At 41.4% G+C, this 15,465-nt stretch overlaps 1 protein-coding gene across 4 annotated transcripts in view; it reads left to right on the top strand.

Moving 5' to 3' along the window:
• The first annotated feature begins 13,782 nt into the window (after positions 1 to 13,782).
• The window catches only part of LOC139549124 (leucine-rich repeat and fibronectin type III domain-containing protein 1-like protein), a 122,444-nt gene continuing 120,761 nt past the window's right edge, over positions 13,783 to 15,465 (top strand). The window contains exon 1 of one of the 4 annotated variants that reach the window (XM_071359270.1): positions 13,783 to 14,278. The gene's annotated coding sequence lies outside the window, so the exon portion shown is untranslated. Of the gene's footprint in view, positions 14,574 to 15,465 lie in introns of all 4 variants that reach the window. The other 3 variants (XM_071359269.1, XM_071359268.1, XM_071359267.1) reach the window with 3 other exon arrangements.

Here is a 15,465-nt window from a genome sequence, read left to right on the forward strand (position 1 = left end):
CAAAGTTTAACTAAAAAAGGGAGACGACGAATAACAAAATATATTTTTTAACTAAAGTAAACTAAATACAATTAACAATGGTGTGTGTGTGTGTGTGTGTAATCAGTAGTGTTAGTGAGTGGTTGCGTGCATAAATGTGATAATGAGGGGTGTTGAACGGTGCCAACGCAAACAAACAAAATCTATTAGTGTGTCTGCATGGAGAGAGTCTCCTCAATGAATGGGGAAGAGGTGTTTATATCCTGGGACACACCCGGGCCCAGGTGTGTCCCATGTCGCTGACGCCCCTCCCAGCTCCGCCCGCCGACATCCTAATAAGGAAAACAAGAGCAAAGAGAAAGAATACGGCAGACAGAATGGGAGGGTCATCACAGTAGTGTCTAGATTCTGAAATACCATTTTTCACGTTAATTTATTCAACATTACAAATATTACAATTATCTCAAAAGTACGATTTTCGATATTACACATATTGTTTTAAACCAAATACTCTACAAGTATATCGCATTTCCAGAGAGAGTACTCTGCTACTTTTAAAGTAAATATAAATGATATGAGCACCACCAACACAGTGAATGGTAAAATGGATTTGCTGCATGTGCAATCCTAAAGGAGGGATGTGATTGGTTAATGACCTATAATGTCAATTTCTAATTATAAAATGTGTCGTATTTTAAAAAGTACCAGCTCTGGAAATGTGATGTGTTTGAGGAGTATATTGTTCCAAACCTAATGTCTAAAAACAGGATCATTTTGAGATATGCATATTAATATGTTTAATGTTGGATAAATGTACGTATTTCTTTTTTCAGAATATAGTTCAACTCCTTCATTTAGCGCACACTATAAGGAGTATAATGATACCAAGATGTTGTCTGTATGAAGTACGGTTTACGGGTAATAGGTTCTTAAATGATGCAAGTATAGGTCTAAAAAGAAATTGTGATACAAATGTAAAAAGCATGTCAAACATCTTTCATCACAACGAAGTTACTATGTGAGAATTGCCAGAACGATTTGAGATACCAAAAATATTTCAGGGCCACGCTGGTATGGAATCGCCCATATGTCCATCATGCTCAAGTAGATGTTTGGCGACAATACAGTACATTGTAATTTTCCATGTGTACATGGTGAATGACTTGACTTATAGATTGCAATTTGGCTTTCAAACCTTTATGCTTACTAGTTAGCTTTCTGGTGCTGAACCATAAAGTTATTTCTTCTCTGTACTTTGTCCTTAAGTTTTTTCCTCCTCACCCTGTTGCTGTGATACAAGCTTGGGAAATGGAAAAGTTTCACACCTCAGTCTATGTCCCCTTATTGTGAGCTTCAAACATCACCAAGTATACAAACACTCTCTTTTAAAGGCTTTAGGACATTCTCATTTAACATGTATATTTAATTGTTTCAGAATTGTTTTAGCTTAGCTCTTGAGTGGAGCATATGGTGCTTGCCTGTTGCCAGTGTATTGTTTCATTGAGTATACTTGTTGGCAAACCAAGACATTATACTAGTTTTATTCTATAGTAATTCCTGGAACATCTTACTGTACCGCAGTCAATGTGGCCTTTTACTTTGGGATCATAGTTTGTTCAATTATACAAATGTACAACTGTCATTGTACATGACCAGAAGCACTGCAGCATTTAGAGCTAACCAGAGAATATGAACTGTATTTTCAGGAAAAACAACACAGATGTTACTTGAAAGGGATTGTGTCACTTTTTTAGCATGCCTGACAAGTGTTATGGACATTGTTGTAATCAGGCGGCAAACCTTGTGCAGGATACAAAAATGCAAGCGTGCTAATTTTCGATGTAGATCCTGTTGGACTTGGGCAAGTGTGATATGACTTGAGAACATTGGCATCGAGAGGAAGCAAGGCAACAAGCCTCCACAAACTTGTCCCTTTTAATGCATTTGTCTTTCTGCCTTACTGGCTCAAATCAAACAGTCATCCTCCGTGTCTCTAAACAATTGGTTGGAGCCTATGCACCCTTTCCACAAAGTTCTGCCCTCAGGACGTCTTCTCTGGATGCCTCGATAACTGCGAAAGTGCCTATCTATAAATTGAGTAAATTGGCAAAGCTGGGAGATAAGATCAACAATGCCTTTAAATCGCTCAGTTGAAAAATCAAGAGCCTTGAGCTGAAACACAACAACGAAAATCTACTTTGAAGCTAAAGTCTAACACCGGATGAGACTGAAAGGCTAATGCTGTGAAGACATTACACTTGTGCACAATTACATTTGGTTAACCAGATATCAACTAGCATGCTCTTTAGAGCTGAGATATTGCTATTTTCGATAATGCTGGAAAATATGATTATCAATTATTTGTTTTGATTCGAAGTATGACAGTGTTGTATGAGGCTTCTTTTGTGCACTGTATAACATTCATTCAAGAGACCACTCAGTCAGACAGTTCCTTGTTGGTATTGGCAATCATGAGTCCCCTTGTCTCCTAAGAAGTCCCCCTGATAGGCCAGCAGAGACAAACTGGACTCCATTTCCGGCTGGCGTTAATTAAGGCGGTGCTATTGTCAAACGCACGCTCTTCGGCAATTTTTTACTGTGTAAAGCCAGCGCTTTACTATTTTTCCAACCCTGGCACTTTACCTGTCTTATATCAGCTCACTTGTGCTGAGGTGGGAGAGGTGGAAATATTTGAGGTGTGTCCTTAAAAACGTGTGCCAATTTCATGCAGCACTACTAGTGATATTTAAGACTCTTAGCAGTACCGCAATTGCGTTTGGCATCGATTTTCATCGACAGTAGCGTAATCAGTAGCATATAACCAATGTTTTATGAATATATCAAGAGTAGCATTTGACAGGAGTGTGAAGGTGAACAGAAAGGCACTGGAGCAACGAACCCCCCATGCTGTCTCTGTCTGGCCGGTTTCCCTCTCTCCACTGAGATTCTTTGCCTCTAATCCTATTGCAGGGGCTGAGTTACTGGCTTACTGGTGCTCTTCCATGCCGTCCCTAGGAGGGGTGCGTCACTTGAGTGGGTTGAGTCACTGACGTGATCTTCCTGTCTGGGTTGGCGCCCCTCCTTGGGTTGTGCTGTGGCGGAGATCTTTGTGGGCTATACTCGGCCTTGTCTCAGGATGATAAGTTGGTGGTTGAAGATATCCCTCTAGAGGTGTGGGGGCTGTGCTTTGGCAAAGTGGGTGGGGTTATATCCTGCCTGTTTGGCCCTGTCCGGGGGTATCATCGGATGGGGCCACAGTGTCTCCTGACCCCTTCTGTCTCAGCCTCCAGTATTTATGCTGCAGTCGTTTATGTGTTGGGAGGCTAGGGTCAGTCTGTTATATCTGGAGTATTTCTCCTGTCTTATCCGGTGTCCTGTGTGAATTTAAGTATGCTCTCTCTAATTCTCTCTTTCTTTCTTTCTCTCGGAGGACCTGAGCCCTAGGACCATGCCTCAGGACTACCTGGCCTGATGACTCCTTGCTGTCCCCAGTACACCTGGCCGTGCTGCTTCTCCAGTTTCAACTGTTCTGCCTGCGGCTATGGAACCCTGACCTGTTCACCGGACGTGCTACCTGTCCCACACCTTTTTTTCAACTCTCTAGAGACAGCAGGAGCGGTAGAGATACTCTCAATGATCGGTTATGAAAAGACAACTGACATTTACTCCTGAGGTGCTGACCTGTTACACCCTCGACAACTACTGTGATTATTATTATTTGACCATGATGGTAATTTATGAACATTTTAACATCTTGGCCATGTTCTGTTATAATCTCCACCCGGCACAGCCAGAAGAGGACTGGCCACCCCTCATAGCCTGGTTCCTCTCTAGGTTTTGGCCTTTCTAGGGAATTTTTCCTAGCCACCGTGATTCTACACCTGCATTGCTTGCTGTTTGGGGTTTTAGGCTGGGTTTCTGTATAGCTGATTTAAGAAGGGCTATATAAATACATTTGATTTGATTTTTGTCCATGCAGCTTCTGGGAAAAGTTTGGACTCATTATGCCCACTGTGCATTCGGAAAGTATACAGACCCCTTCCCTTTTCCCACATTTTGTTACGTTATAGCCTTATTCTCAAATGGATTAAAATAATGTTTTTCCTCATCAATCTACACACAATGACCCATAATTAAAAAGTGAGAAGAGAAATGTTTGCACATTTATTTAAAATAAAAACTGAAATACCTTATTTACATAAGTATTCAGACCCTTTGCTTTGAGACTTGAAATTGAGCTCAGGTACACCCTGTTCCCATTGATTATCATTCAGATGTTTCTAAAACTTAATTGGAGTCCACATGTGGTAAATTCAATTGATTGGACATGATTTGGAAAGGCATACACATATGTACAGTGGCTTGCGAAGGTATTCACCCCCTAGATTTTTGGGGGGTTTGTATCATTTGATTTACACAATATGCCTTCCATTTTGAAGATGCAAAATATTTTTTGCAAACAAGAAATAAGACCAAAAAAAATGAAAACTTGAGAGTGCATGAGTATTCACTCCCCCCAAACTCCAAAGTCAATACTTTGTTGAGCCACCTTTTGCAGCAATTACAGCTGCAAGGATCTTGGGGTATGTCCATATAAGCTTGGCACATCTAGCCACTGAAGTTTTTTGCCCATTCTTCAAGGCAAAACTGCTCCAGGTCCTTCAAGTTGGATGGGTACAGCTGGTGTACAGATTCTGAATCAGACTCTTACCACAGATTCTGAATTGGATTGAGGTCTGGGCTTTGACTAGGCCATTCCAAGACATTTAATTGTTTCCCCTTAAACAACTCAAGTGTTGTTTTAGCAGTATGCTTAGGGTCATTGTCCTGTTGGAAGGTGAACCTCCGTCCCAGTCTCAAATCTCTAGAAGACTGAAACAGGTTTCCCCCAAGAATTTCTCTGTATTTAGCACCATCCATCATTCCTTCAATTCTGACCAGTTTCCCAGTCCCTGTCGATGAAAAACATCCCCACAGCATGATTCTGCTGCCACCACCATGCTTCACTGTGGATGTGGTTCTTGGGGTGATGATAGTTGTTGGGTTTGCGCCAGACAGCATTTTCCTTGATGGCCATAAAGCTCATTTTTTGTCTCATCTGACCAGAGTACCTTCTTCCATATGTTTGGGGAGTCTCCCACATGCCTTTTGGCGAACACAAAACGTGTTTGCTTATTTTTTTCGTTAATTAAGCAATGGCTTTTTTCTTCTGTAAAGCCCAGCACTGTGTACGGCTTAAAGTGGTCCTACGGACAGATACACCAATCTCCGCTGTCGAGCTTTGCAGCTCCTTCAGGGTTATCTCTGGATAATGCCCTCCTTGCCTGGTCCGTGAGTTTTGGTGAGCGGCCCTCTCTTGGCAGGTCTGTTGTGGTGCCATATTCTTTAAATTTTTTAATAATGGATTTAATGGTGCTCCGTTGGATGTTCAAAGTTTCTGATATTTTTTTATAACCCAACTCTGATCTGTACTTATCCACAACTTTGTCCCTGACCTGTTTGGAGAGCCCCGTGGTCTTCATGGTGCCGCTTGCTTGGTGGTGCCCTTTGCTTAGTGGTGTTGCAGACTCTGGGGCCTTTCAGAACAGGTGTGTATATATACTGAGATCATGTGACAGATCATGTGACACTTAGATTGCACAAAGGTGGACTTTATTTAACTAATTATGTGACTTATGAAGGTAATTGGTTACACCAGTTCTTATTTAGGGGATTCATAGCAAAGGGGGTGAATACATATGCACGCATCACTTTTCCGTTTTCATTTTTTTCATTTCACTTCACCAATTTGGAATATTTTGTGTATGTCCAATAAATTTTAATTACAAGTTGTAATGCAACAAAATAGGACATATGTCACGTCCTGACCATAGTTCTTATGTGTGTTGCTTGTTTTAGTGTTGGTCAGGACGTGAGCTGGGTGGGCATTCTATGTTGTGTGTCTAGTTTGTCTGTTTCTGTGTTCAGCCTAATATGGTTCTCAATCAGAGGCAGCTGTCAATCGTTGTCCCTGATTGAGAATCATATATAGGTGGCTTGTTTTGTGTTGGGGATTGTGGGTGGTTGTCTTCTGTCTTTGTGTTCTGCACCAGATAGGACTGTTTTCGGTTTTCACATTTATTGTTTTGTTGTTTGTAGTGTTCACATATTCTTTATTAAATTATGTTGAACACTGGCCGCGCTGCGTTTTGGTCCTCTACTTCATCCCAGGAAGAAAACCATTACAACATACGCCAAGGGGGTGAATACTTTTTCAAGGCACTGTATATAAGGCCCCACAGTTGACAGTGCATATCAGAACAAAAACCAAGCCATGAGGTTGAAGGAATTGTCCATAGAGCTCCAAGACAGGATTGTGTCGAAGTGCAGATCTAGAGAACGGTACCCAAAAAATTATTCAGCAATGAAGGTCCCCATGAACACAATGGCCTCCATCATTCTTAAATGGAAAAAGTTTGGAACAACCAATATTCTTCCTAGAGCTAGCCACCAAACTGAGCGGGGGAGAAGGGCCTTGGCAAGGGAGGTGACCAAGAAGTCGATGGTCACTCTGACAGAGTTTCTATGTGGAGATGGGAGAACCTTCCAGAAGGACAACCATCTCTGCAGCACTCCACCAATCAGGCCTTTATGGTAGAGTGGCCAGACGGAAGCCACTCCTCAGTAAAAGGCACATGACAGCCCACTTGGAGTTTGTCAAAAGGCACCTAAAGGACTCTCAGACCATGAGAAACAAGATGATCTGGTCTGATGAAACTAAGATTGAACTATTTGACCTGAATGCCAAGCATCATGTCTGGAGGAAACCTGGCACCATCCCTACGATGAAGCATGGTGGTGGTAGCATGTTTTTCAGCATCAGGGACTGGGAGACTAGTCGGGATTGAGGGAAAGATGAGCAGAGCAAAGTACAGAGAGATCATTGATGAAACCCTGCTCCAGAATGCTCAGGACCTCAGACTAGGGCAAAGGTTCACCTTCCAACAGGACAACGACCCTAAGCACACAGCCAAGACAACGCAGGAGTGAATGTCCTTGCGTGGCCCAGCCAGAGCCCAGACTTGAACCCGATCAAACATCTCTGGAGAGGTCTGAAAATAGCTGTGCAGCAGCGCTCCCCATCCAACCTGGCAGAGCTTGAGATGATCTGCAGAGAAGAATGGAAGAAATTCTCCAAATACAGGTATGCCAAGCTTGTAGTATCTTACCCAAGAAGACTCAAGGCTGTAATCGCTGCCAAAAGTGAGTCAACAAAGTACTGAGTAAAGGGTCTGAATATTATGTAAATGTGATATTTCCTTTTTTTTTTTTTTTTTATACATTTGCGAAAATGCCTTTGTCAGTATGGGGTATTGTTTGTAGATTCATGAGGGGGGAAAACGATTTAATCAATTTTAAAATAAGGCTGTAACTTAACAAAATGTGACTTTAGGAAGTCTTTAGGAAGATCAAGTTATTAAATTATACTACTTATTTTTTTTCCTTTCTCGTTTTGTAAAAAAATTGCATCTTTCGCTTTCATTTGTTGGACCTAACTGTCAAATTGCAGTAATTCCGATCTCTGTCCTTGGTACAGAATCAACTTGTACCCTAGAATATTTGCCTATTCGTTTGTTTACCTTTCACGTGGCAAAGTCACTAATAGGCCATATCAACGGCAATGGAAGGCTAATCGTATTATAACGTTAGGTCAATGTCTGTCACGACTTCCGCCGAAGTCGGTCCCTCTCCTTGTTTGGGCGGCGTTCGGCGGTCGACGTCCCCGGCCTTCTAGCCATCTCCGATCCACTTTTCATTTTCCATTTGGTTTGTCTTTGTTTTACACACCTGGTTTCAATTCCCCAATTACATGTATATTATTTAACCCTCTGTTTTCCCCATGGTTTTTGTGCGTGATTGTTTTATGTAAGTTCGGTCCGTTATTGTGGGCTCGGTATTACGACATGTTAATGGAATATTTGAGTAAAGTTACTTGTGTTACTCATCTCTGCTCTCCTGCGCCTGACTCCTCTGCACCAGCTACACCCAGACCACTACAATATCCAATTTTTTTTGTTTGTTGTTTTAACCTTTATTTAACTAGGCAAGTCAGTTAAGAACAAATTCTTATTTACAATGACGGCCTACAACAGTGGGTTAACTGCTTTGTTCAGGGGCAGAACGACAGATTTTTACCTTGTCAGCTCTGGGATTCGATCCAGCAACCTTTTGGTTACTGGCCCAACGGTCTAACCACAAGGCTTTTTTTTACCTTTATTTAACCAGGAAGGGATAATTCAGATTTGAAATACATTTTTCAAGAGCGTCCTGTCCAGGATAGGCAGCACCAAGTCATTACACAATTACAGAGAGACAACATGAAAAACTACAAGTAATCAAGTAAAAACCATAGACATCACCACAGGAGTATAACGAAGCTTTACCATTGCATTAGGTTTGTTTAAATAGAGCACGCTATATTTTGGTAATGAAAAGAGTAATTGCAGGTGGTGAAACGCCCCATTCACAATAGCTAGAACTTGCTTGCCATGTATTAAGGCGGCTAATCTGCCTTGGAACAGGTCACTAAATATATGTAATCTAGCCCCTAACCAGAGATTCAGCCGGTCCTCTAACAATATCTGAATGCAGATCCTTCCAGGCATTCAATTAAAAGCAGCTGATGATTTGAAGAGTGTTGTCTGTTGGTCTCATGAGTAAACCAAAAGAAACAGAAAACAGGCCCAAGGGTTGATGGTGTTACAACTGATTAATAACACTGCAATGAGCCTCTCCAACACACCTGCCCTTCCCTGCCTGGCTGCTGACTCAATAGTAATCTAGTCTGTCTCTGCCCTAAGGCTCCTCTCATGACCGATGATCGTTATATAACAGACTCTTTCTCAGTGACCATTCTGGGTCCCTGTCTTGATTTTATTCAAGGAATCAACACAGGAAAAAAACTATTGCTGGTCTCCTAGACATTGTCTGAATTTTATGCAAGGTAAATGTGGCAAATTCTCGGAATGAAGCTCGGAATACATTAGCATAATGGTCTTTATGAAAAACTCTTTCTGGACCCCAAAAAATGTTTTACCAAGTGCAGCACTGTATTGCTGTTGTGCACTGTAACGTTGTAAGCACCGAAATCTCTGCAACTTACACGCTTCACATTTGTACTATGCATATAATGAAGTTAGGTTTGACTGTGTTACCCTTTAACAATATCACCTGAGCTCTGTAAAGGCACAATTCCTGTGCAACATTAGCGCCACTGTTTGTCTTGCTCATAGAGTTATATACTCAGCGTAGGTATTGATGGACTGTAGGCCGTGAAGCTGGTTTGATTACCACTGGTGCAAACTTCACCACGTTGCCATTCTGGAAAGCCAATTTCAGCGTGCTGTGGATGATTAGTATTTTACTGCAGCGAGTTCGTCATTAACTATGATCCATTCCTCAGTTCCTCTCCAGCATGGAAAACACAGGCCTTAGCTGTCACAGAAGAGATGCATCTAGATGTGTGTGTGTGTAATTATGTATGTGCTGCATCCATGTCCATCCCTCAGCCTATACTGCATGTAAGGGGATTTTACCTGGTGCCTCATAGCAGAGTATGTATCAAGGTAGTTGTTAATGTCATTATATGTTGCAGTGCGCACCTTGTCTTGCACTCTGCGCGCACACGTTCATGAATCTAAATCAATTTCCGCTCCCCGGAATCTGTTGCATGATCAAAATAAAAATAGTAATATTCATTTTGCTGCAAGTAATATTTGAAAAACAGCACTGTACTATACAGTAGCCATTCATCACTGAAGTGTAATTAGGCTATTAGCTTGGCTTAGCTTTCCTGGCTGGTACACACCCTAGAGCTCAGAGCATGCGGGGCATCGCAATGGATTATGCGTCAAACGTGGACAAAATTCACCATTAACTGGCATGAATTGGCAAATAAATGGATATATGAAAAAGCACCTATGAAAGGCTCTGATCCATGGAATGACCACATGCTCCTAACAAACCCTGTGAGTATTTCAATGATAATTTAGCCAGGAGGTAGCCATCAATCATCTATTACACTATGGATTAGCTATCACATCTGGCACAACTGATTGACACAATTATATTTCCAGTTATGTAGACACGACACACCCATTACACTGAGCAACATTTACAATCACGACCTTCTCTTGACTTGATCCAACAGCAGCTTGCCCTACATAACTGTATGATACAGTACGTTTGTGTAAGTATCACATTAGACATGCAGACATATAGCAGTGTAATGGAAATAATTATAATTATTCTATAATTATATCAATGTTTTCTTTCGTATTGAAAAGCAATCGTTGATCTCCTTTTTCCCTCATATGAAATGCTTGTCAATCACCCCACTTTGTTTAAAGTCTGTGCCTTCCTTCTGTCTGTGACATTCATTGGAGTGAAAAGTCCTTTGCGTCTTTTGGAGACGAGGACCAGGTTGGAAAATGTTCCACAGCCTGTTCTGCTGTGTGAGTTAGTGTTAGTTGACCTTCACAATGTAACTACTACCACAAATATATGAAACGGCTATATCGGAAGGAGACTTTCGCCATGCTGATTTGGTAGCTTCAATTTCATAAACTCAGGTAACCTTTAGAGAACTGTTCTCACCCCTACAGTATCTGCACTTGAAACTAATATTTTGTGATTTCTAATGTGCTTTACCTTATCAAGTACAGTACTCTACTACACACAACCTTGTTCGGTTCTTGGGAATGTTTCACCTTTATCTTTGTAATTCCGTTTTTCCAGGTTTCACTTTATCTTCAATGTTCTCCTGGGATAATACATACTTCAGTTAGTCTACTCTTCCTTTATCTTACTCCGGTACAGAAACAATAGTAGTTTATTTTTGCCTTTGTCCTGAGTCTGTCAGGGGAAACCTTAAAACCTTGTTCCAACTTCCTGATCTCAAATCCAGTATTGACTTTTCCTCACCTCCTTATCTTCAATCAATCACTCCTTCATTGCCCTCTCTGAGATAGACATCCGCTGGCGGAATATCTCTTCCATCTCTTCGGCTTCCATTTTCAGATCTCGATTTTTCACTCTGTCTCTGTTTCTCTCCATCGGACTCATTCCCAGTTTCCCAGGGGTAGAATGAATGACCTACCTGGTGAGATATCGAAAGGTCTGCTGAGTTCAATCTCTGTGTCACTGAAGGACACCTTTAAAACAACTATTGGCTTTCCAAAGTTGTCTGATATTCTCAACATTCCCGAAGAACAAAGTTGAACATGATGGTCAAGGTATTTTACTCACCACAGACAAATCCTTAAAATGTGTTCGTATAAACAAATCAGCTAGTAATTCAGGAAATTGGCCTCCATTCGGAAGGATGTCGGCCTCAACAACTGTGTACGCTACAGTATTTTGTTGGAATCTATTTGCTGCTTTCACTCCATACCATCCACCGACTTGGCAGAAACTCTCTGAAACTCATGCAGACTACTGTGGAAATCAATGTGGTTAAAACTAAACAAGGCTAACTCTAAATTGAGGGATTGAGAAGGGATTGATTGATTTATGGATCAATTCATTGGCATAGAACCTGATGGAGTATGCCAGAGACAATATGCCTGCTACTAGAGACAGATAGTTTAGAGTTAAGTATTTTTTTCCATAAGTCCAACTGGGACTCTAACCCATGTTCCTCTGGTTTTTCCCAAGCAGACATGTTCTCCACAAGAGTTAACTCCCTTGGGGAAGCTGGTAATGCACTTATACAGGATGTCTATATTATTAATCCCTCTTTCTGTTACTCACTCATATCTTCCCACAAGTCACATGTCCTGATAGCCTCATGCCACTTTCGACACCAATATAGCAAATCCAGGGAAAACCAGATAGGGACTCAAGCCCAGTCAATCTGGGTCTGAGTCAAGGACACTAATCATAAACTCAAGAAAGTGAATTCCATTGGTGGATATTGGAGCACACCTATAATGGAGTGATTGTATGCTTTAGCTATAGCTTATGCTATAGCTATGCTTCAACAACACTATACGGGAACATATTTATGTCTTGTGACCAACAATTTAGTCAAATTTCCTAAACAAAATAATTTGATAAATTATACGGTCCTTTTGAACTTTGGTCCTTGCTCTGACTCAGTGGGTGAAGTATTCGGCTTACTCCCCACTGACTGTGGTTCAATTTCTGAATCATCATTGTATCATTGTCTGACGCCGAGTACCTAAAAGCAGTCTTCCCTAAAATGAGATCAAAATGGAGAATAGCCGCTCTGTCACAGAAGTAGCAGAGGAGAAACGTGTCTGAGTGAGTGAGAGATGTGACCTGATCAGACCGGATTTTCAGACCTAAAGCGTGCTGCTGTCCATGTTACTTTGTGAGAAAACGGTGCTGAATTTCTATGCATGCTCGACGCTGTCCATGGTGCTGAACTGACTAGTGATACAGCGCTTCTGGACCCTGAAATCATGGTTTTTTACCGGTGTGGTATACTTTCTTAATCAATACTAACTTAACCCTCCTGCTCTGTTCCGGTTGAATTGGACCGATTTACAAGTTTTCTTTAATCTGATTGTCATGAAGTTCCATGACTTTGTCCACACAGGGCATCTGATCACACAAAGCACATTTTGATGATTTTCATAACATTGTGGGTGTTTTATTTAACTTTTGTACACCTGTGGTGTTCCCGGTCAAAAGGTCGTTAGAAATGAGCGGGTGAGACTACAATTAGTGTATAAAATTGAGTTCAGGCACATGCCCATTCATCAGATGGACACACTTCCTCTCCCAAACCCTCACATGCATGTGTTTGAGCACACACCTCACTCCCCTTCTTGGCTTCCATGGCAACCCCCATAGGAACTTTGCCCCAATAGAATCTTTCCCCCACGGGAACCACACCCATTGGCATTCTCACAAACAACCACAACATTGTTTCAATAATATATAGAACTTTTCTTGCAGCTCTGGTATATAAAAGCTTTTTTGAGGCCTTGCTCACAATTCATTCTGTGGCAGCACAATGACCAAACGATATACTGTATGTGAGGCCCTTGATCATAACTGTGATCATGACACTGATGAGGAGGAGAGAGTCCTTGTTAAACTTTGACACAAAGTAGTCTGTGATAAATAGCACAATATGTTTCCTCGAAGTATTTGTTATAGTCAAAATAATCCATACATTACGCTTTTTTTAACTTAAAAAACGAGTTGTATGAGCTCAGGTCAATGAGGCCTACAGGCCATAAATAGCAAATAGAAGTTCAAAACTTGTAATGTTCACAAGAACTTAAGTTGATAAAAATATGTAACACAACGTTAGGTGATAATATATGTATTATTATGGATTTATAATCAGCTATAATGGGGTGGTCATTTTGGAGCGGGAACACAGAATTAATTAACATGAAACGAACACAACAGGGAGGGTAAATATATTAGGCTATATTACATTTACAATCTACATGTGTCAGAAAGGACACACATTCCGACCACATATTTTAGCTCCTTTCTGAAACAACGCCATCATATGGCTCTTTGAAAATATAGCGGTTTGCGTGTAGAAGATTTCCTCAAATTAATCCTATAATTGCGCACGTTCAAATAATCCTATAAAATCTCAAACATGTAAATTGAGCACAGTAATCCACTCCCTGCTGTGGGTTGGTTAAAGTAGACGCTTCATCAAAGCGCTCGCATCATCATCATAAATGGTGTGCTATTTTATTTGCTATTTAAGGAGTCCTCTGTTTTGTGATCAAGACTTCACTGTCAATACAACGTAATCTTTGACAGCAGTCAATACACTGTCTCTTAAAGCAAAACACCACGCTCGATGGCATGATTTGAATTTCCGATTTGTAATCCCATAAACGCAGTACCATTTTGACAATAGAAGTCGGAGGTGTAAAGAGTTTGTTGGCCGGCTGCGGCATGTAGCTGTGGAGAGAATTTGCCTGGCTATCCAGACTCTTAGCTCGGGCCAAACGGTACGCCACGCCCACGGACGTTAGTTTCTTCTCCGCGAACTACAGAGCAGCGGAATGTAGTGTGAGTCGTCAGGTTAGCACCAGACACTACCGACTGAACTTCTAGGTCTTCGCTCAAAGGATGTATACCTGACACGGATATTCTTGCCTCAACAAGGCTACTAACGATCGAAGTCGGGGCTCGGATATGATGGACTCGGCAGATTATTTTACAATCACTGCCACTATTTAGAATGTCCGTTGTGTTCTGCAGAAAACATTGGGAAACAGGGCTCTTCCGTCTGGGTCGGCTCATTTGAAGCTAAAAAGTAAGAAATGTCAGACTTGGAAATCGCACGCACAGATGCTACTCATTTGTGTGATAATATATGTGGGAACTAATTGCAACGCAACTGCCCTCCGCGGTGAAAGTGAGTGTTCTTTGCGCACCAAGTCCAGAAATCTTGGCTGAATGTGCTGCTTCTTCACTCTGTTACTGGGGAAGCAGACCAGCAGCAAATCGATGCATTTATTGTTAAAATCTTCTCGGGCCATTTACCTCGTGGCATAGCCTACTGGAGATTGACATATAACGGAGAGGCAACATCAGTCTCAGGAATAGAGGTAACCCATCTATCATCATGATTTCAGTGTTTTCTCATATGCAAGATTTTCAATTCGGACGAAACATAGTAAGAAAAAAGTGATCATTGTTTCTACAGAGGTACGAGTATTGTCATATTGTCACTGTTACGTTATAGTGGAGTTCCGTGTGTAATTGGATTTTTCATTGTAGGCTATTACGAGGTGTGGATCAGGTGTGGTTTGTTTGACTTGGTGGGGGTCTACAACAGAATGCTGCGTAATGGTCTATGGATAGGCAATTGCACCATTCGTTGGGAGAAAGGTGACTACTCTAGTCTCGTTTGATTGTCTCACGACATAAACAACCACAGGAAATGTAGATATGGTCATTATCAAGTTTGTTCCCCCGTCCAGATATTTACCACTAACATTATTTCATCCGATCATCATCCTCTGTCTTGATTTGTGACAAGTAACTGCATGCACTCTTACAGCACACCAAACTGCTTGGCGACTTTGTGAAATGTGCTTCTTACGTTCCGTTAGAGCCATTGCATTTTCTAAATCGATTCGATTGTGTGTCAAGTACACTGTGGCCAATGGAGATGGTAGCCTACAATGTGAAAAAAGTGTTAATTATGAAGAATGCATCGGAAATTATTTTAAAACAACGTCGACTGAACGGAACCGAGCCTACGTGTTTATTTGTGTTGATCCATTTCAAAAAGACAGAAAAAGGGGCGAGACCGTGTCTGAAAAAAAATCGATCTCCAATCACGTTGCAATTCCACAAGGCTTATACGGCATTTATGTTGGGACACTCATGTTCCCCACAACGTCAAGTCTATTGCACCCTGGGAGGAGGAAGTTTAAGACATGCCTCTGCGTATGAGTAATGTGATGAGTAATGTGATGAGCAGTAACACAATTT

This window comes from Salvelinus alpinus, chromosome 22 (assembly GCF_045679555.1).
Source record: "Salvelinus alpinus chromosome 22, SLU_Salpinus.1, whole genome shotgun sequence".
In the NCBI taxonomy this organism is placed as follows: Eukaryota; Metazoa; Chordata; class Actinopteri; order Salmoniformes; family Salmonidae; genus Salvelinus; species Salvelinus alpinus.